Genomic DNA, 21,995 nt, shown 5'->3' with positions numbered 1-21,995 from the left:
TATTTGGGGGGTTTTTGTTTGTTTGTTGATTGGTTGGTAAAATCTGCACCAGGCGTCATTTGTCCACTGAACAAGACTAAGCCTGGTGCCCACATCCCAATGTTGGGGGGAAAGGTGTAAAGAAAACACATCCTCCATCCTTGAGGTCACAGACAGGAAGGCAGGATCCACAGCCCGGAAAGTGCTGAGTTCCAGGTGTCACCACAGGAGGGACAGGGCACAGGGGCAGGTGCTAGTCTAGACTAGAATTAAGGCAGGGCAGCTCCCTTGAGGTGAACCAGGTAAATCTTGGAAAAACCAGGCCCAGTCTGGGAGGGAGGGGTTGGGAGGGAGCGGGCAGGGGCAGGAGATGCAGTCTGGGCAAACCTTGCTGTGTACGGAGGCGTCAGGAACTGCAGATGGACAGAGAGCAGGATGTCAAGGAGAGCCGTGGCCCTGAGAAGCTGTCCTGAAGGGACTTTTGTTCTCAGTGAAGAACTTCGGACTTGATCTGAGGAGCTGGGGAAACACAGAAGGTTTGAAGTGGAGTCCAGTAGGATTGCATTTCCGAGGGGAAATCCTCTAAGTGCCATGGAAATGGCAGGGTTGGTTCCAGGCAGCCAGCTGGGAGAGACTCCCAGGGCTCTCCGTGCCAGCCGAGGGAATGAGCACCTAAAATCCCACCGCTGAGCCCTCCCAGCCCTTGGTCCCGCAGGAGAGGTGTCCCCTACAGGAAGCAGCACCTTTCTCTTCCCACAGGTGCGCTCTGCCTCCCAAGCCCTGAAGAAAAGGCTGCATCTTTGCAGGTGACCACGGCTTTCCTGATTCATAGGCCCGGAGGAGGCACTTTGCTCCAATTCACACAAAACCCCAGCATGAGCTAGGGCTGTCCTTGGGCTGGCAGTGAGTGAGAAATAATGAGGCTCTAAACGGCAGGGAGGGTGACGGGTGAAGACATGGACAGCGGCTTTTCATTCAGCCAACGTTCCTTTGGTCTTTGTGCCACCTCTGAGCATAACAGAGAGTTACGTCTTGGCTCTGCCATGGGACAGGTGAGGGGCTGATGTGGGAAGTCACAGAAACAAACACATTATCAAATGTCAGAAACCTCCTCTGCCCTCTGCCTCCTCAGTCTGCTCTTGATCTTAATGTCACTGTTCTGGTTAATGTTTTGCCACTCGGGGGCCTCGGAACCCCAGAATCCACCTGACTTTTCTCTGCCCCCAGTCAGTGGCGTTTTGAAGAGCCAGCCCTGGGATGCAGCCACGCTTTCCTCCTCTTTGTCATCCCTACTGCCTCTCCTCCGAGTTCTTATTACTCCTCACTTGACTCTCAAATGAAGCTGCCCACCATTCCCCCAGCATGGTCCTCCCTGGTCTCCAATCCATTCTGCTTGGGCAGGCTTCTTCCACTTATGAGGTCATGGTCCTGTCAAGGGCTTCCATCACACAAGGGGCAACGTGGAGACTCCCGAGCGTCACACTTTGATCACTCCATGATGAAGCCCCAGGTGTCCCCTCCCAACTCATCTCCTTCCATTCCGGCTTCTTTCTGCTACTAATGCAGCCACAGACACCCTTACCCTCTCTCTCTGCCCACCAGATCCCTTCAACCCATGCTCTTCTCCATGAAGGGCTGCCTGTGAGCTAGTGAGTTTGCACAAGAACACCATCAGGTGACTCTGCCTTTGGGTACACGGTTGATGGCATCATGGTTCCCAAAGTCTAGTTCATCTTCAGATCACTCTGAAGGCTTTGGAAAGATTCACATTCCTAATCCCTCCACTCTAGACAATCTAATTCTTTAGGTTTGAAGTGGGGTCTTGGAAGCTGTATTTCTAAAAGATTCCATTAAGAACCAAATTTGTGAATCTCCCCAAGTGACCACTGAAGGTCTCCCTCATTGCTACACTTCTATGATGGGAAGCCTTCCCAGGGCCAGAGAAGAAGGACTGTTGTCACCCAAGTTGAAAACATTTGTTAAACTAAGTTTCATCTTTTATAACTCTTTGAATCTATTTCAGACTCCCACTGGGTGCTGTATGGTTCTGAGGCGAGGAGGGCTATACTGTATTCTCACAGGACCAGAAGCTTTTTATCGTGATTTGCCATGTTAAGTTGAAGTGCACAATCTACAGGATGAGAAAAGAATAAGACACTAAACGATACTGAGAATGGCACTATTAAACACAGAGGTTTCTGGGTTGCTGGACTTTGATCTTAGATTTGAAAGATTAGTGAATCTGAAATGTGTGCTTTTCATTGAAACCAGGCATATCCTATTAGTTCAAATGCAAATGTGAACCCTATAACAATATTCCACTTGGGTTTCAGAATCATTAGCCCCCACTTGTCAGCTCCTTTTCCTCCAGTGCTGGTTTTCCCTTTCACTCTTTATGTTGCTTGGTACTTTTTAAAATAGCTGAATTGACCACAAGCAGTTATTTTAGGGCATGATGATAGATTCTAAAACTCAGTGGGACAAAACAGCCACACATATTTTTTTCTGTATGGAACTGTGCCCATGAAGTACCCTACCATCAGCAAGCATGGTGGTTAGGATATGAGGTGTCCCCCAAGTGCTCCTGTGTTCATGCAGGATGGAAATGACTAGATTCCGAGAGCTGTAACCTAATCGGTGGTTTAATCCACAGGATAGAAGAATTAATGTGAATTACTGGGTGGTAACTGTAGGCAGGCGGTGATACCACCGGTTATTGGTGATGAGTTCTGCTTCCCCACATGCTGAAGTTTGAACACTAGAGAAGCTCGCCGAGGCAAGCATATAAGGCAGGGTTCATTCAAAAAGGGGCAACATAGACTTCTCCCGGGAGGGAGAAGGGGGCCATAGCTGGTGTCCTGGTGTCCCCAGAAGCGAGGGGTTCTGCCCTTTTATATCTCCTAGGCTGCCTTTGTCCTCCTGTCCTCTCCCCTTGTCTCTCTCCTTCAGGTGTCCGTGACTAGGCCCAGGGGTGCTGGTGGGATGGCCAGAGGTGGGAACCAGGTGGGCTGAGGGGGAAGGGCAGGATGGAGCAGCCCGGGACACAGGAACAACCTCAGACTCCCTGTAGGGAGGGCCATTCCTGGACAGGTTGCCTCAGCAGCAGGTTGGAGCAGGGGGTGGTTCTGGATTGGTAAGGGGGGAGGAAGGGCTCTGAAGGAATTCACATTCAGTCCCTCAGGGGCAGTTTCTATTGAGGGACTCACTCAAAATTGGCCTCCTTGATCCGCCCTGGCCGGATTTACCTATCTACACTGACTGCCTGTCCAGTTCTGGCCCCAGCAGGGCATGGGGGGGGAAGTGCCTGTCGGGGTGGGGTGGGGGGTCTTGGGAAGTCACACACGTTGTCCCTGGCTCTTCCAGCTTTCTCTCTGCTTCCTGGCTGCCATAACGGAGCAGCTTTCATCGAGATGCCCTGCCTCACCGCAGCCCCACAGCAATGGAGCCAGCTGACCACAGACTGACCCTCTGAAACCGGGGGCCAAAACAAACGTTCCCTCCTCTAAGTTGCTCTCATCAGGTCTTTAGATCACAGTGGCAAGAAGCTGCCCGACAGAGTGCATATTCGCAGAGACTTTTAGCCCACATGGAATTTCAGGCCACACACATAAAAATAAAAATATGTAAGTACAATTTTCAACTCATAATCAAATATAGAGAATTTTCTTTTTTAAAAAGGAAACTTTATCATAATGAAATATAATTATGTCCAATAAACTGCATCTATTTAAAGTGCACAAAAGATGAGTTTTAACATTTGTATAACTGATGAGACACTAATATGATGAAACTTTATGCATCTTCAAAGGGCAGTTAGTTTAAATATTAGTAATTGTAACAGCAGATCTACACTGAGCACACAGTCATCTTCCTTGATTTCCAAAATATATTAAATTGAGTACAAGCTAGAATCAGTTACATTGATGGTTGTCATCCAAGAGTCGATCCCCCCAAGGGGTCATCTGACAATATCTAGGGACATTTTTGGCTATCTGGACTGAAGGTGGGTGCTACTAGTTTCTGGTAGGTAGAGGCTGGGGATGCTGCTAAACAGATTTGCTGTTTGAAAAGCAAACTAACATAGAAATGAGAAATTAGATCCCATCTATGTATGATACATAAAAGTGCATAAATGCATTCTGCTGTCATGTATAACTAAAACAAATTTAAAAAGAAAAAAATCCAAGGCCCCCCTCCAGGCCTACCAAATTGGAATTCATATTTTTAAAAAATTTGTGTCCACATGACATTTGAAAAGCACTGAGCAAAAGCATCGACAGAAGGGCCGAGTGGTTGATGAAGACTGAGGGCAGATCCCTGACACCCTAGAAGCTTCCTTTCAGAACAGCACCTGACATCTTAACACACACCTGGGGTATGGCCGAACCCCTCCTCTGCCCCAGGCTCCAGCAGGGTCAGGGCTCCTGGTGCTCAGATGACCTGTATTTATGCACCCAGCCCACCCCTTGGTCCCCTTCCCCCAGGCCAGGGGATCTTTGCTTTATTTGGGTGGCAAGAAAGCCTTCCACTTACTCATCAGTGTTTCCTGCTTTCCTCTGGGGCCTGAGCTTTGGAAACTCAAGTCAGGACAATCCTTTTATCTGTTTAGCCTTCGTCCTTTCCTTCCCCCAAAATAATGAGCACAGACAAGTGGATTAAATGAGGCCTGGGAAAAAATAACAGGGAATAGCTGGGGAGAAACACATTATCACTTCCAAAACACTGTCCCCCCACAGAAAGAACTACACAAAGTTGTCCTAATGATCAGAAACTGAGAAAAAGACCATGAGCCTTGCCTGCTTCTCTCTCTCTCTCTCTCTCTCTCTTTCTCTCTCTCTCTCTCTCTCTCTCTCTCTCTCTGAAGGTAGTATTTCCTGTCTTCCCATTCAGTACCACTAGGCACTGTGGGTCTCTCCTTCCCACCATCCTAAGCTATGCTTGGAAGTCTTTGGAGGCATGTATTTTCTGCAAAAATCTCTCTCTCTCTCTCTCTCTCTCTCTCTCTCTCTCTCTCTCTCTCTCTCTCTCTCTCACACACACACACACACACACACACACATACACACACAGGCAAACTCTCTGCCACTATATGCAACTCGGCTCATAGAGTTGCTCTGGGCCTTCTCTCCATACTCTCTGCTGCGACCTGCTTCCTGCAGTTCCTATATTGACAGATTTCCCCAGGTGTCCTGGTTAAACCTGAAACAGATCTACACTCCCTGCCTCATTAATGACCTAGAAGTTCCAAAGGGCGTACTGCTGGGAATAGCCAAGACTCATTCTTAAAACCTATTTATTTAATCCCTACTAAAGACTAGGTATGGTTTCTGGTCTCTTAGAGTTCATATTTCTGTTGGAGAAAACATACAATAAACTTGTACACAGACAAATAATTTTAGTGCTGAATGTTTGGTCTAAATCTTTGTGTTGCTCCAAATTTTTCATATGTTGAAGCCCTAATCTCCAATGTGATGGTACTTTGAGAGGGGACCTTTGGTGGGTGATTGGATCACCAGGATAGACCCACACGTGAGATTAGTGTCCTTATAAGAAGAGAAACAAGGATGAGAATCTCTCAGCCATGGAAGGATACAGCAAGAAGGTGTCCATCTGTAAACCAGGAAGAGGGCCCTGGCCAGACACCAAATCTGCTGACCACTTGATCTTGTGCTTCCCAGTCTCCAGAACTGTGACATGTAAGTGCTACTTGTTTAAGCCACCAGTATATAGGATTCTCCGGTAGCAGTCCAAGCTAAGAGTTTTTAGGTGGTAATATTCTCCCCCCACCCTGACACACACACACACACACACACACACACACTCCTACAGGGTGTGTACACTATGGACAGGGAAAAGGAGCCTCCGTTGGTGATTCTGTCATCCCAGGCCTTGCTGAGGTGGGAGTTGCTAAGCAAAGCTTCATGGGGGTCAGCCATGGATAGAACTGGAGGAACTACCTTCTAGGTTACAGCACCAGTGAGTCCAAGAGCCCTAAAGTAAAAATAAGTTTGGATTCTTGAAGAAAAGAAGGTGACTCTGGTACAATGGGAAGGGCTGACTCAGTGCCCACAGTGAGGGGCAAGTGAGTGGACCACACAGCATCGGCAGGTAGCCAGGCCCTCCACTGAGTGGAGCTGGTCCATGGACTTTATGGGAAGCTATAGGAAGGCTTCAAATAGGGAGAGATTTTAAAGAGAAGTGATAACAGGTTTGCTTTTTGAAAAGCCAGCTGATTCTGGTTTATGTTGGGCAAAATGACTTCCGTGGGCTAGGAGTAAAGGCAGGAAGGTGACTTGGGAGTCTATTTCAGTCCAGGAAGAGTGCACGGTGTGGCAGTAGAGATGGAGACAAAGTATCAGATTCAAGAAGTTCCATGGAGATAGAGTAATGAGACTTACCCGGTTAGATACAGTAAGTGATGGAATCCAGGGCAGCTCTGGGCCACTGGGCTGAGGGGGTGCCACTAACCAAGCTCCTGGGAGCAGAGAAGTAGCTTGCAAATCGAGAGCTCTGTGATGCCGTGCTCCTTGTTTGAGCACCAAATTGTTTTCCAGGCTCAGAGAGTTTAAGCTCATCTTAAGTCTCTCAACCGTAATTGAGGAGTTACTGAAGGCACCGAGAGTTTATGTAACTTAACTGAGGTCACTTGGCTAGCTCACTCTAAGTGTTTTCCTTTACACAACAGAACAGAGGCTGAGATTGCTTAATTCTAATCCCAGGGCCACCAGTGACTAGCTGCAGGACCCTTTGGCAAAGTACTTAATCTCTCTAAGCCCTGATTTCTCTCCTCTTGAAACTGAAGTTTCTGGTTTAGAGTTTGGTGAGGGTTAAGTAAGTAGGTGGGCAATGTGCCTGACACAGTGTATGTAAATGTTCAATGAAAGGGATTGTGTCATCTCCAAAGCCAGGACTAGAAGGGCATGAGGTCTTAGGTTTACTTCACCAAGTGAGAACCCGATGGTCTCTGGGGTACTCTCCATGGGGGGGGGGGTGGACAGAGGCTACTAATTGAAACCTGAAATGAGCCTAAGAAAAGGAAATGCAAGGCAGAAAAAAAAAAAGACAAGATATGAAAATTCCACCAGCAGGGTCTGAAATGACCAAAGCAGAAAAGCCCCAACCTCAATCAGGGAAAGTTAGTTGCATTAGTAAAAATAAATAAATAAATAGCCACACACACCACAGCCAGGCAGCAGAAACCTTGATAAGGGACAGCCCAAGGTGAGGAGCGCTCAGGAGCCTGTCCCCCTGACCGGCCTCAGGGGAAGAACTGGTCCAAGCAGGGAGGCTGAGAGGCCTCAGCCAAATGCCTGGCAGTCTCCTCCCTGAGCACGGGATGCAGCGCCTTCTCCATCGTGCCCCAGGCCACCCTTGGTGAGAATGCTGTGCAGACCTCATCACTGCTCTGTTATGGCAGGTTCTTTGCAAGAATGGACAAGAGGGAAAAATCAATGCCAAGCGAGACTGTGGGGAGGGCGAGCCTTCTCACCAGTCAGCAGAGTGATTTCTAAAGGTAAAATGAGAATATAATCATCAAAACTGGTATGAAAGGCTAGGGGAAGCAGCCTAAAGGCAAGACCACGGTAAGGCACCTAGAGATGGCGAGTCACATTGCCATGCCTCCTTTCAGAACTAGGGGTCCACCTACCCAGAGTCAGTGCCATCCCGAGCGGCTGTGTCCCCTCTGGTTAAGACTCCAGTTTCTGCACTCTGGGGAAACTGCCCAGACAAGACCTCTGGAGACAGACTGTGTGGGTTGGCGGGCTTGAAGGTCATCCTAAGTCTCTCAACCATAATTGAGGGATAATGAAGGAAGAGGCAAAGTCCTTAACTTTTCTTAGCCTGTTTCCTCATTAGTGAATGTGGAAGAAAGTCCAGGGTCACCGCTCACACTCGCGGTCTCTCTGCACCTACGGAGGAGAAGCTTCGTGAAGACACAGCAGGAGGGCACCCACAAGGCAGGCAGAGAGGCCCCACCAGGAACTGGCCACGCCAGCACCTTGCTCTGGGACCTGCCACCCAGATAATGTGGGATAATGGATTTCCATTGGTTAAGCTGAGAGAGTGAATCTAATGACTACCTCGTACCCAACCTCAGAGTTGCTACTAGAGGACAATGAGGTAATGCATGTAAAGTACCTGGCAACCACTCTTGAAAAGTATTACACTTGTTATATTATTATCTAGAGTTTCATTCTGGCTGGACCAGGGTTTCTTTCTTAGTGAGAATGAACATTTAAAAAAGAAAGAAAGAAAGAAAGAAAGAAACCTCTTAGAATGCTGAACTCTGTCCCATCCCAACTCTCCCAATGCATTTCTGCTACCACTCTAGAAAAGAATAGTTACCGAATATTGAGCACTCGACTTAAAAAGAAAAACTAAGCCGGGTGCCACGGTGGCACATGCCAGTAATCTCAGCAGCTCGGGAGGCTGAGGTAGGAGGATTGCAAGTTCAGAGCCAGCCTCAGCAATGGTGAGGCACTAAGCAACTCAGTGAGACCCTGTCTCTAAATAAAATACAAAACAGGGCTGGGGATGGGGCTCAGGGGTCTAGTGCCCCTGGGTTCAATCCCCAGTACCGAAAAGAAAGAAAATGATGAAAAAAGTCAATGCATAAAACACAAGAATAAAGAGACAGAGAGGAAGATTACAGAGTGGATTACAGAGATTCACTGGAAAAAAATGATCAGTAAAGAGGGTGAAAAAGACCAAAGACCAACCTAATCCTACTGAAACGCCTCTGAAGTTTAGGATAATTTCTAACATGTCACAGTTCCCCCGTCTTCCTTTTCCAAGATGTATCCTGAAAACTTGGCTGAAAACAGTACATTGGCTGAAAGCAAGTAGAGGAGGAGCGGAGGAGAACAGAGCTCCAGACAAGAAGAGTAGCGGGGACTAGGTGCAGCCAGCACAGAGTGGCCGGCCAGTGGGTCCTGGGCCCAGCCAGGGAAGAAGGCCGGCGGCAGAGCTGCATGGGGGTGCCTGTCCGCTCAGCCCCGGCCCACAGCACCCGTGAGACTTCTTCCTCGGAACAGGAGCCTGGGAGCACTCAGTGCTGCGAGATGGGCAGGCCGCCCGTCGCTTGCCCTCTGTGGGCACAAACTCAAGACTGGAAAACTGACACAGGCTGAGGGGCCAACAGAAGATGGGCCTGGAGGAGCGGGAAGGCAGTGACATCAGTCCTGTGTCCCCGGCCTCTCGTTTAATCCCTGCAGAGTGGGAGTCAGAGGGGAACTGGTGCCTAGACCATGAACTCAACGCTGCCCGAGTTAGATAGATCCCATTTTCCTTATAGGCCCAGGGCCGTCACCCTGGTCCCAGCACTGAGCCCGTCAGGGTAGGCCATAATGACAATAGCTATTCTAATTGAGTTGAAAATGGTGCTGTATATCTTGCAGGGGGTAGCTTATTAAATCATCAAGAACCTGCAAGGCAAGGAATCTGAGGTTCAGAGAGGTTAAGTAACTTTCCTGGGGTCACACACTAATAAGCACTGGGGGCCAAAATTCAAACTCGGGTGTCCAGCTACAAAGCTGGGGTTCTCCCCCTCGAGGCTGCAGTGAAAGTGACGTGACCAGGCGTGTGGGAGCCCCCCGCCATGTGGAGGAGCAGGAGCCTGGCCAGAGCACAGCTTCCCACCCAACCCTTGGGTCCAGCCACACTGTCCTTCCTGCCCCCTGCACCTTCTGTCCACCAGGTCCCTTGCCACACCTCTGCAGCTAATGGAGCATACTCTCCCGCCCTGCCACCTCCCTCCCCACTGCCTACCTTAGCTCTCTTGGTGGCCTGGCTTTTTTCTGCCACAGTGTTTGATCAGCAGAGTTGTGCTTCCCGGGGGAACTCTAGGCAGCTCTCTGAACTGCTGGACTTTCTCCCTTTGGTATCCATGGCAACCTGGAAGGGAAGGCTCTGTGGTAAGAGGCTGGATGGCCACTGGTTGTGTTGGAAGTCTACAGTGACCCTCCGCCTCCTGCCAGTGCATGGAGAAGGAATTCACCAGAGAAACAGAAGCCAGCCTTTCTCACACACACTCATCTCCTTCTCTAAGTCTCATCTGACTTCCAAACATCACCAACTCTCAGTTTTTATAGCTTATGGTGGAATGGAAATCTCATCGAAAATAGAAAATCATAAACTATCCTCAAATTTCCATACAATGTTTCCACAGTGAAGAGGTGACCTGGAGAACGGGAGGACATATTTGCAAACTATACGTCTGACAAGCAGTTAATATCCCGAGGGTGTAAGGAGCTCAAACAACTCAATAGCAAGGAAACAGTAACCCAATTTTAAAATGGGCAAAGGACTGAATGAACATTTCTTCTAAAGAAGACAGAAATGGCCCACAGGGGTATATTTAAAAGATGCAAACTCAAAAGAGTCAAAATATAATAAAATTGATTTCCGGTACTTCATGAAGACATCCTTCAGTAGAAATAACTTTTCTGTTTACTGAATGTGGTGCTTGAAGAACACAGTGCCGCCTACAGTGTGGCACCACCCCTTGACTCAGGCCAAGTGACAGCGACTCCTGGCACTTTAGTCCATTTTGTACTGCTGTAACTGGATGCCAAAGACCAGGTGATTTACAAGAAACGGAAATTTAGGTCTCCAGGGGTAGAAGTTGAGAAGTCCAAAGTGCCAACAGGGTTTGGTGTCTGGTGAGGGCAGCTTTCTGCTTCCAAGATGGCACCCATTGCTGCACCCTGGTGGGGAGGGACATGATCATTGTGTTCTCACATGGCAAAGGGGATGCAAAGGCAAAAGAGGGGGCTTGTTCCCTCAAGCTCTACTCCATACCCAAGGGCAGAGCCCTCATGACCTCATCATCTTCAGAAGGTCACCCCTCTGATATGACTGCCATGAGGATTAAGTCTTGGGGATACTGGAGGGAACACAAACATTTAAAACCCTAACACCTGGTGTAAACCAGATGAGATAATGAATAAAACCCACTTATCACAGTATCTGACATAGAGTAATTGCTCAACTAACAGTAGCCATTAATACAAGTTTTCTTAGCTCTCTACCATAAACACACACGCACGCACACACACACACATACATTCACCACTGCAAGACTGATAAATCTTGTTAATACAACAACACCTACTTTTTCTTGCTTTTTATCATATTATTCAATCTGACTACTAAAATGGTAAATTGAAATTAGTTAAATAAATAATGAGAAGTTAAAAGATGTTAAATGGTGAGTTATAGGAGTATACAAATGCACTTCACACACACACAAAAAAGCATGACTTATTCAAAGCATAGGTGCAGCCGCCTGAAGTTCTGAATCTCAGGTCCAGGTCTGGCAAAAACTAACTTGCATCCTGAGACTTCTCTGAGACTGTTCTCACATTCCCAATAGACATGGGTTTACAACAGTGTATCAATTTCCTATGGCTTACATAATATGTGACAACCACCAATCTCAATCATGCATGCTGACAGGCATTTATTAGCTCATGAATTTGCATGTTAATTTGGATCAGCTTGTAAACAAAAATAACCCACACGTTTATTATGAAAACACAAACAACTGGGACAGAAGCAGACCTCAAATAGATCTGCAAGTTCTCCTTCATTCCTCCGCAGAGTCAATCTAATCAGGCACTGGGGAGGCTCATTTTCTGGGTAGAAAAATGGCTGTCAGTTACAGAAGGAGTCTGAGTTTTATAGTTTACAATGAGGGTGAATTCATCATTGGAGACTGAGGCAGCAGAATGTGTCAGTTTGGGAAATAAGGGGAAAAGTTGTAAAAGGCTAAAACTCTAAGATTCCATCTCACTCCAGTTACAATGGCAGCTATTAAGAATACAAACAACAATAAATGTTGGTGAGGGTATGGGAAAAAGGCACACTCATACATTGCTGGTAGGACTGCAAATTGGTGCAACCACAGTGGAAAGCAGTACAGAGATTTCTTAGAAAACTTGGAATGGAACCACCATTTGACCCAGCTATCCCTCTCCTTGGTCTATACCCAAAGGATTTAAAATCAGCATACTATAGTGACGCAGCCACATCAATGTTTATAGCAGCTCAATTCACATTAGCTAAACTGTGGAACCCACTTAGATGCCATTCAATAGATGAATGGATAAAGAAACTGTGGTATATATAACAATGGAATATTACACAGCATTAAAAGGAAATAAAATCATGGCACTTGCAAGTACGTGGATGGAGTTGGAGAATACCTTGTTAAGTAAAGTAAGCTAATCCCAAAAAACCAAAGGCTGAATGTTCCCTCTGATAAGTGGATGTTGATCCATAATTGGCGGGAGAGAATGGGAGAACATTGATTGGGCAAAGGGGAGGGAGGAGAGGGGCAGAGGGTAGGAAAAGTGGTGGAATGTGGACACCATGGCTGTAGGTACATGTATGACTGGTGTGACACTACATTGTGTATAATCAGAGAAATGAAAAGTTGTGCTGCAGCTGTGCACAATGAATCAAAATGCATTCTGCTGTCATGTACAACTAATTAGAACAAATTTTAAAAGGGTGAGGGGAGCCTAAAGCTCCTTCTCACTGGGAAAAGCTCAGAACCTCATGTTCACTGCTTATCTTCGTCCTCTGGGCCCCATTGTTACCCAGACCTTCGGTGTTTGCTGTTCTCCTTCCAGGACTCATCAGCAATGGGAAAAGGTAGAAGTCCAGGGCCCCGCATTTCAGTATCCGCCTCCTCCCTTCGGACCCATGGTGGTTGGGAAAAGGTGAATGATTGCTCTTGGAGGAGATGTGGGGGATGATCCTGGCAAGGGAAGAAAGTTTGTTTGTTTGTTTGTTTGTTTGCCTTCCTCCTCCCTGTTCCTCCCTCTTCCTTCTTCTCTTGGTAATGACAGAGGTGCAAGAGGGCAAAGCAGAAACATGCCAAGCCTCTGCCTCAGCCTGTTTCTGCTGCTATTGGCATTACCTTAGCGGGTAGTGGACAAGCAGCAAAATCTATTTCTCGTGGTTCTGGATACTGGGGAGCTCAGATCAAGGTGCTGCCAGACGTGGTGGCCAACAAAGGCCAAGTCTCGGCTTCCCAGAAGTTTCCTTGAACCCCGCTCCTTCCAGAGGGAATGAGCACTGTCTTCACAGGCAGAAGGGATGGAATGGGCTTGCTAGTTCACTCACGCCCTCTTTAACCACCCAGAAGGCTCCCGCATGATTCAACCACCTCTTAACAGCACCCCCCCCCCAAGCTATCAGGAACAGCACATGAACGTGCCGGGTCCACATTCAGACCAGAGCACACACAGGTCCCCAGGCTTATGACTGGCATTTACTCACCCCATTCTGTTGGCCAAAACAGTTGTACCTTTTCAGGGAGGAGAACTTCACAGTCGCTTGGCAAAAAAAAACGTGGGTTGCAGGGAAGACACAGGTCTGTGAACACCATATGTAAAGAGTCCCTGGACTTAAAATAGTTCAGTTTAAAATTCTCAGCTTTATGGTGGTGCAGAGGCTGTACGGATTCAGTAGAAACTGTTCTTCCGATTTCAAATCTGACCTTTTCCTGGACTTCTGATATGTGGTAGGATACTCTGGAGATGCTGGACAGTGTCTGTCAGTGAGCTCAGGTCCCAGTCAGCCACCAGATCCCCGAGGTCAATGTCCTGTGTCACCAAGCTATGGTGTTCCGTGGGCTCTGTGTGTTAAGTGGATTTTTTACTTATAATATTTTCTATTTATGATGGGTTTGTTGGGATGTATCCCTGTCCTAAGTTTAGGGCCATCTGTGCGACAAATTATACCTAAGATCACTTCCATTTCTAATTAATCAGAACAATAGCATATTTTAAATTTAAAAAGATCACTCTATGGCTTTCTAAGACATTGGTAGCCTTATTTATTCATATGATTTTTTCAAATTCACTTGAGCCAACAAAAGGAAAGAGGGGCAGGGAGAGGCAATGGGGAAAATGTGGGAATCGGAAGGAAGAGTGGCACGGGGGGAGGAGGCACCGAGGAAGACAGAAGGAGATGCTGAGAGAAGGGACGGGAAGCAAGGGGACCTCACGGGGAAAGGAAAGGGAGGGAGGGGAGAATCAACGGTTGAGCTTGTTTGTTAAGAAAACCTGAGCCAGCAGAATGACTAGGAGCCCATTTGACAAAAAATTAGCTCATTCTTAGAAACTAGTTTTTTTAAAAATGTTCACGAGGGGCTGGGGCTGGGGCTCAGAGCGGGGGCGCTGGCCTGGCACGCATGGGGCGCTGGGTTCCATCCTCAGCACCACGTTTCAAAAAAATGGAAAATGGAGGTATTGTGTCCACCTACAACTAAAAAGCATATATTTAAAAATGTTACGATGATTCTACGTAGAATGGGCCAGATGGGAACTACAGCTCAATGAACACTTTCCATTTTTCTATTAAGCTGACGGTAGAAAACATGTCTGATTTTAAACCTTATAAAGCCTTTATTGTAGAAGAAATACCAAATTTCTTAGATTACCCATATCTAACAATTGAAAGTGAGACTTTAAATCATGTTTTTTAAATTGCTGAACTTGTTTTCTACCACACTTTCAAGTCACGTCCGTGACTTTCCCTCGTCTTTCACATTCACTGATTGGTGCAGACACCTTCAGACCATGACTCTCTGATTTGATGCTATGTTTGATGGGGATCCTACGGAGTTTCCAGCATTTTGTTCTGTTATTTTCCCTCTTTTTTTTTTTTAATTCTCTACAATATAAGTTTGGGCCTAGAAACAAATTTGTCTTTGCTTTTAATGAAGTGCTATTATGACAGAAGCTGAGATGTTTATAACTCAAGTGTTAGAAAGCTGCTTAACCTCCAGAACGCAGCCAAGAACCCGAAACCAGAATGATTAATATTTTCCACCTCTTCAGCCTCTAAATTCTGAGACTGGTTTGAACCAACTTGTGTTTGGAGCAAGTGGTGTGTGGGAGGTCAGAGCGCAAGCAGAGGAGGCTCCCACATCTGGGGTCCAGCCCCAGCTCTGCGGCTGGTTACCTGGAAAGTGACACCTTCCCGCATGTCTCTCACCCTGTCCCTGATAGGAGGTGATCGGAAAGCCAGAGACCTCTGAGTGTTCTTCCATTCGCGCTGTCTTACAAAATATTCTCCAACTTGATACCAAGTTTGGCAAGAACCTACTGTGTTTCTAGCATGTTTCTTCTATTATTTTATTTTGCATGTTGTTCTTATATTCTATGTCTTCTTTTTAAGCTTTTTTCTGCAATATAATTTTGGCCCCCAAATCAATTTTTCATTGAGTATTTTTTCCTATTGCCACATAAAAGCCTTGAGATTTTATTGAGTTGTTTTTTATTGATTTTGTTGAGATGGTTATCATGAGGCACCTATTTATCATTTAGCAGTACAGATCCCGAAGTATTCGTTAGATGCAGTGTAAAGGAATCATTTCTCAGCAGGAAAAGGAAATCCAGAAGTCCCTGATACATTTAATGTGGTGGGTACTGGGCTTGCTGTGTATAGATAGTAAGTCATTTAATCTTTACTGAAACCCTTTGAGGGAAGTTCAATTATCTTTTTAAATAAAAAATAAACAACCTTGGTAAAATTGACTAAGATGCCCAAAGTTGCTATTTCATTCATTTCCTCACCAATTTATTAGATATTTATTAGGTACCTGCTCCCTGCCAGGTATCATTCTAATGGGGGGACAGACAGAAAGAGAGTATTCAAAAAACAACCAAATCCTGGAACAGGTGATTCTAAGTGCTATGAAGAACACCGAGACGGGTAGAAAGCCAGGGAGTAAATGGACCTGTGCCACATGAAGGAAGATTCCGGCAAAGACCTGAGAGAAGAAAGAGCAAGCCCAGCAGTCCTGAGAGAACACAGCCAGCAAGCCGTGGAGCTGGATTAGAGACAGGTCTGGGACGTGCAGGCTCGGGTCATGCCAGACCCAAAACAGCGGTGCACTGCGTTTATTTTTGTGGAACAGGTTATAAGGATAAAAATCTCAAAGCATTTTCAACAAAAGACAAATTTTTACTCCCTCTTCACTGGAGATGGTGGTCCAGAGAACAGGTTTCGGGGGCTTCTGGTCAGAAGGGATGAAAAGCTTTCCAGAATGGGCCGCAGAGAAAGCTGGTCGAAGAGCCTTCTCTTGAGGGCATTTCGGGGTCCACCGGTGGTGTGAGTGGGAACAGGCTCTAGCCCTTGTGGCTCAGAGACTCACGGTTTAGAGGCAAACCCATCATTCTCAGAAAGCTTTTTATTGAAAAGAATGCAGGGGGTGAGGTGTTTCCTATCCCTGTCATGGGAACCGGGTTCCAGGGGCCTCATGACTCAGTCTCCCTTTTCAACTTCTGCTTTTATTTCCAGAGGATCATGTCAGTGCAGGCTGGAGAGAGCTTTGGTGTAATATAGTTCACTAGAATCCACCCACCACTCATTGGTCCCACCAACTGTCCTCCACAAAGGCCACTCAGACTCCTGTTCAGCGACTCCAAGGCAATCTGCAGACACCCAGTGCACTTCTCAGAGTCTGCAGACCTGCTGGCAAGTCCCCGGGCGTGACAGTGAACAACACCCACCACCACCTCCACCCCAAGTTTCCCGTCCTAGGCCTTCCCCACCAGGGACCAGGCATGGAAGGTTCCATGTTGATCCCTCTGCAACCCCCCATTTGGCCCTCCTGGTCTACAGGGTCACCTGCCCTTCCCGAGAATGGACAGATCATCTCACGCCCACTTCTTCTTCCCCAGACTCCTCTCACATTGTCCCCTGGTCAAGAGCCACTTCTTCTCCCCAGGAATCTGATCCCATTTATTTCTCCTGATGGAGGCCAGCAGACTTCTACGCAGTAACTGGAATGGCACGGAATCCTGAAGAGCCTGGATCAAGGGAAAGGGAGGACAGACGGGGAGCTTCCGACCTCCCCAGCAGCACCGCTGACCGACAGGCTACAGAGACCCAGAACAAGCATCTGACAGACCTCAAAGGAAACAAGATCTACAGGAAACACAGGATGGCCTGGAGGGACCTGTAGGCACGGCTGACACATTGATATTTCTGCCGAAGAGCTCCATCTTTCCTGTAATTTCTATTTTGATTAGAAACTCAATATAAGTCATATAGAGAGGCCGACCGGCCTTCCCCCCTGCCCCTTCTTACATTTCAGGCCCCTTCGGCAGGCGGCCTCCCAGCCTCAGCCTCAACAGGCCTGTGGTCAGGGCTCATCGTCTTTCTAGAGAACCAATCCCACCTGTGGATCACCCTGGAGAAGCCTTCTTACACTGCCTCCAATCCAGACTCAGGGCCCTGCTGATGTTCACGGGCTGAGTGCCTCAGAATTCCCCGCCATGGGTGCTGAGCAGCCACAGATGTTTCCAAAGAGGCTATGGAGCAGCCTGTCACAATGAAAGGGGGATAAAGATTTTAAGAAATGACTTAGGGTAAAAAAAAAAAAAAAAGAAAAAAGAAAAAAGAAAAAAAAAGATAAATGATCTAATTTTGCAACTACGGAAGCATCAAACAATAACAGAAGATGGGAGTCACCGCTCTCCAGCTCCAAGCCCACTTGTGCCTTCACCTAAGTCTGTGACAGCAAAGGGCCGTCGTCAACTCTGAAGGCCTCAGTTTTCTCATCTGAAATGCAGGGTGAGCCCTGGAGGAGGAGACAGTGGCGGGGTGACCTCCATGGTCCCTGGAGGTGCAGGGCAGAATGACAGGCTCTGGCCTCAATCAGATTCGCACCTCAACGCTGCCATTGTGTGTGCGCGACACTGATGGTCACCAAGAACACCTGAAGTCTCCCGGGGTCTTTCACCTGTCTCTGAGATGGGGACAGTGCTCGCAACTGAGCTGGACGGTTGCTTAGTTACTCAAGGCCTCCCATCTACTCCTGGCACTCCAGAAGGGAACTCCCCCTCCTCCGTCCTTCAGGGTTCACTCCCAGTACCTACCAGGCCCAGCTGCCCAGGAGCCGTCTGCCCTCCTCCCAGATCAGAAAGGTACTCACCCAAGGATCTCGCTGTGGACCACACTAACAGCATCTGGTTTGAACTTCAGAAGGAAGCAAATAAGCCCTGGGGGGAGGGCAGGAAACGGGAACTCCATGGACCTGGGTTTTGTTCTCTCAGTCCTTTAGGGAACCAAGACCAGATCCGTTCAGGGCACAGGAAACTTGGCTCCAGCCTCGGCTGCACCAGAATCGTCTGGTACATCCACCCTCGGTGTCACAATAGATCAGTCATCTGACTTTCACAAAAGCCTTCAACTTCTTCCATCCCGTGTTCTTCTTCTCAGAAGACCCTGCAGGGCAGGCAGAGCAGCTGTTGTTGTCCCTCAGAGAGGACACGTCCCGCCAGCTAACCAAGATTACTCAGCCTGCTTAGAGCCGAACTCAAAGGAGGGTGCGTGTCTCTTCCACTCCACGTTCCTTTCTGCTAGGTCAAGAGGCCGCCAGTGTCAAGGCTCTGTCCTCACTGGGAAAGGGGCCCAAAGTGGCTGCCAGAGACTCGGCTCAGTGTTTGGAGTTCACCCTCCTGAAGTCAGATTTCTGTAACCTGGCCCCCACATTCCACTCCTCCCTCTCTCCTTCTTTCCCTTCCTCCCTCTCTCCCTCCCTTCCTTCTTCACCCCTTTGAAATCGGTACACAGAATTGAGTTCCTCACGACCCCCATCTGGAGGCACACTCTCACTCCCTGTCGAGGGAGGACCATGGTTATACTTCCTTTATTATTTTTTAATCTCCATCTCCACTCAAAGTCTCTTCCCCTTTCATAGGCAAATACTCTCTTTCCGTTTCACCTTTCATAATTTCCTTAGAGATAAGTGCATTTTAAATGTGGCATGTTTTGTGTTTGTATTTCCATTTAAATAAAGGGGATCATCTCTAAGTGTTACCTTGTCTCTTAGTTTTTATTCAATATTATGTGAGATTTAGCCATGTTGATAAATAGACATCTAAATCACATTTTCTGACTAAGCCGACAATCCAATCATCTCATCCCATTCTATCCACTGCCTTGGCAATCAATGATCATGTAGTTTGCTTCCGATTCATTGCTACCACAAATGCCACTTGGAGCTGGGGGTGTAACTCAGTGGTAGAGAGAGCACTTGCCTAGCATTCGAAAGACCCCTGGTTCAATCCTCTGCACCACGAAAAGCAAAAACAAAAATACCACTGGACTAAACTCCCTCATGAACCCCTCCTCGAGGATTTCTCTGGGATTGTCCCCCAGGAACGACAGTGCTAGTCACAAAGCACAGGACGCTCCAGTCACTCCTTAGGTGGGACTGCACCCTGGGTAACTGCAGCCACCCACACTGTCCCCACAGTGCGTGGAGTCCCAGTTGCCACACATCTTGCCAGTATGTGATATTCTGATTTTCTTGTGACTGCCAAATAATGAGCGTAAGGCAGCATCATTATTTTGACCTGCGTTCTCTTGACTACTAGTGAGATTTAGCACCTCTTCAAACATTTATTAGCCATCAGGATTCTCTCATTGGATTTCTGCCAATTGCCTAGTCATACCCTTTGTGTTCTGTTATCAAATTTCCTCTCTTTTCCTAGCAGATCCTTACAAATTCCTTTGACATTCTAGATATCAATCTCTTCCTATTTTTTTTTTTAATTCAAGACAAGAAACCATTGCAAAGTGAGATGGAATGGGGCTTTGTCTAGCCAAGTTCCTCTCCCTCCCCACACATTCTAAGTTTATTCACTTAGTGTCAGAAGGTCATGTTATACCCAGGAAGTTCACGAATTTCCTGTAAAACCAATATCCTAATGTTCTGTCCCCTGCCACATTTCAGCAGTGTTCCTGGAACCCTCTAGAAAAATCCTGAGAGCCTCTGATCTAATTGTGTATTCATTTTTTCCTTTTGCATAGGAAGACTGTGCCTGAGGCTCATAGGAAGGGACCAGGAGTGTAATGTTTCTTTTTCCAAAGGATGTGCTAGAGACTTTGGCAACCAGAGCAGCAGACATGGGCCCTGATCCCCTCCTATTCGCCCACGTGGCAGAGGAGGGACTCCCAGCCCCATGAATAGCACCAAATGCTGCACATACGACATCTGACATAGGCTCAAGCCCAGGAAAGTATGTTGTGCACACAGGAGGTGCTCAGGAGCAGAGAGAAGCAGCAGGGCTGTGGGAGGCAGGCTGAGTAGTAACAAGGGGCAGGGGTGTTGCTTCTTTGAGTAATTCATGGGCTGGCTCCCAAGGCTGCAGACGGGTGGGATGCAACTTGTCTGGCCAACAGAGGAATCACCAGGTACAGAGCCTTTCTCTTTGGGTGGAGAGCATGCCCGGCAAGGACAAGAGGCCTCAAAGCCAAGCCTTTGGGATCTCATGAAGCTCAAAGGAGTCAAAGTTGTATTCAGAATTCTAGGTTTTACAATATATGATGCTCAGAGTCTCACAATTAGTCCCTTTCCCTATGAATCACACTTGTCTGACTTTAAATACAGCCAAGCATTGCTCACGTTCCTGAGAAATGTGGTGAGGCGATTTCGTCATTGTGTGGCCATCACAGACTAAGCTGGCTATAACGTCACCAAGCAACACACTCTGGGACCGCCATCTTTCAGTCTGTCAGTGACCAAAACATCATTCTGCATTTGCATGACTATGTAAGAAAAGAAAAATGGACCCCTCAAAGTCTGAGATGAACTTAAGAGTGTTTGGATTGGATAGCTCTGCAGAGCACAGGGTTTCCCCAGATGAAAAAAAATGAGAGTGGTCAAGATACTCATCTCCTCTCATGGGCAGCCTGCTTTGTGATCCACCCTCCAAGCACCAAGAAACTGAGCCAGGACCACTCAGATATTTAGAGACTTTGTGCTTTAGATAGGGCAGAAGAGGTGTAGATAATAGCAGGACCTCTCTTTTGACAATGAATTCCATAGGCAATAGAGAGCTGGCTAGTAACAGTGACCTCAATTTTGTTGAGATTAAAAGAATTAGATTCCATCCCATTTATTGATCTTTGATTTTAATTCTTGCACTATAGGAGTCTTATTAAGGAAGTTGGGACCTAATCTCACATGATGAAGATTAGGATTGGGCCTATTTTTTCTCCTATTAGACACAGAGTCTCTGGTTTAATTCCTAGGTCCTTGAACCATTTTGAGTTAAGTTTTGTGCATGGTGAGAGATAGGGGCTTAATTTCATTGTGTTGCATATGGATTTCCAGTTTTCCCAGCACCATGTTTCCCAGCGCATGTTTTTGGCAATTTTGTCTAATATAATCGTAATTTTGTGGGTTAGTCTCTGTGTCCTCTATTCTGTACCATTGTTCTACCAGTCTGTTTTGGTGACAATACATTGCTCTGTAGTATAGTTTAAGGTCTGATATAAAGATGCCACCTACTTCACTCTTCTCAGCAAAAGAAACAATCTGTGAGGTGAACAGAGAGCCTACATCCTGGGAGAAAATTTTTACCCCTCACACACCAGATACAGCACTAATCTCTAGGGTATATAAAGAACTCAAAAAGCTAAACACCAAAAAAAAAAAAAAAAAAAACAAATAACCCAATCAATAAATGGGCCAAGGACCTGAACAGACACTTCTTAGAAGAGGATATACAATCAATCACAAATATATGAAAAAATGCTCATCATCTCTAGCAATTAGAGAAATACAAATCAAAACTACTCTAAGATACCATCTCACTCCAGTCAGAATGGGAGCTATTATGAAGACAAACAATAATAAGTGTTGGTGAGGATGGAGAGAAAAAGGCACACTCACACATTGCTAGTGGGACTGCAAATTGGTGCAGCCAATATAGAAAGCAGTATGGAGATTCCTTGGAAATCTGGGAATGGAACCACCATTTGACCCAACTATCCCTCTCCTTGGACTATACCCAAAGGACTTAAAAACAGTATACTACAGGGACACATGGAGGGATAAAAAAAAATGTTGCATATATACACAATGGAATTTTACTCAGCAATAAAAGAGAATAAAATCATGGCATTCACAGGTAAATGGATGGAGTTGGAGAAGATAATGCTAAGTGAAGTTAGCCAATCCAAAAAAAACAAATGGCGAATGT

This window comes from Urocitellus parryii, chromosome 9 (genome assembly GCF_045843805.1).
Source record: "Urocitellus parryii isolate mUroPar1 chromosome 9, mUroPar1.hap1, whole genome shotgun sequence".
Classification (NCBI taxonomy): Eukaryota; Metazoa; Chordata; class Mammalia; order Rodentia; family Sciuridae; genus Urocitellus; species Urocitellus parryii.
This window is presented reverse-complemented; position numbering follows the sequence as displayed.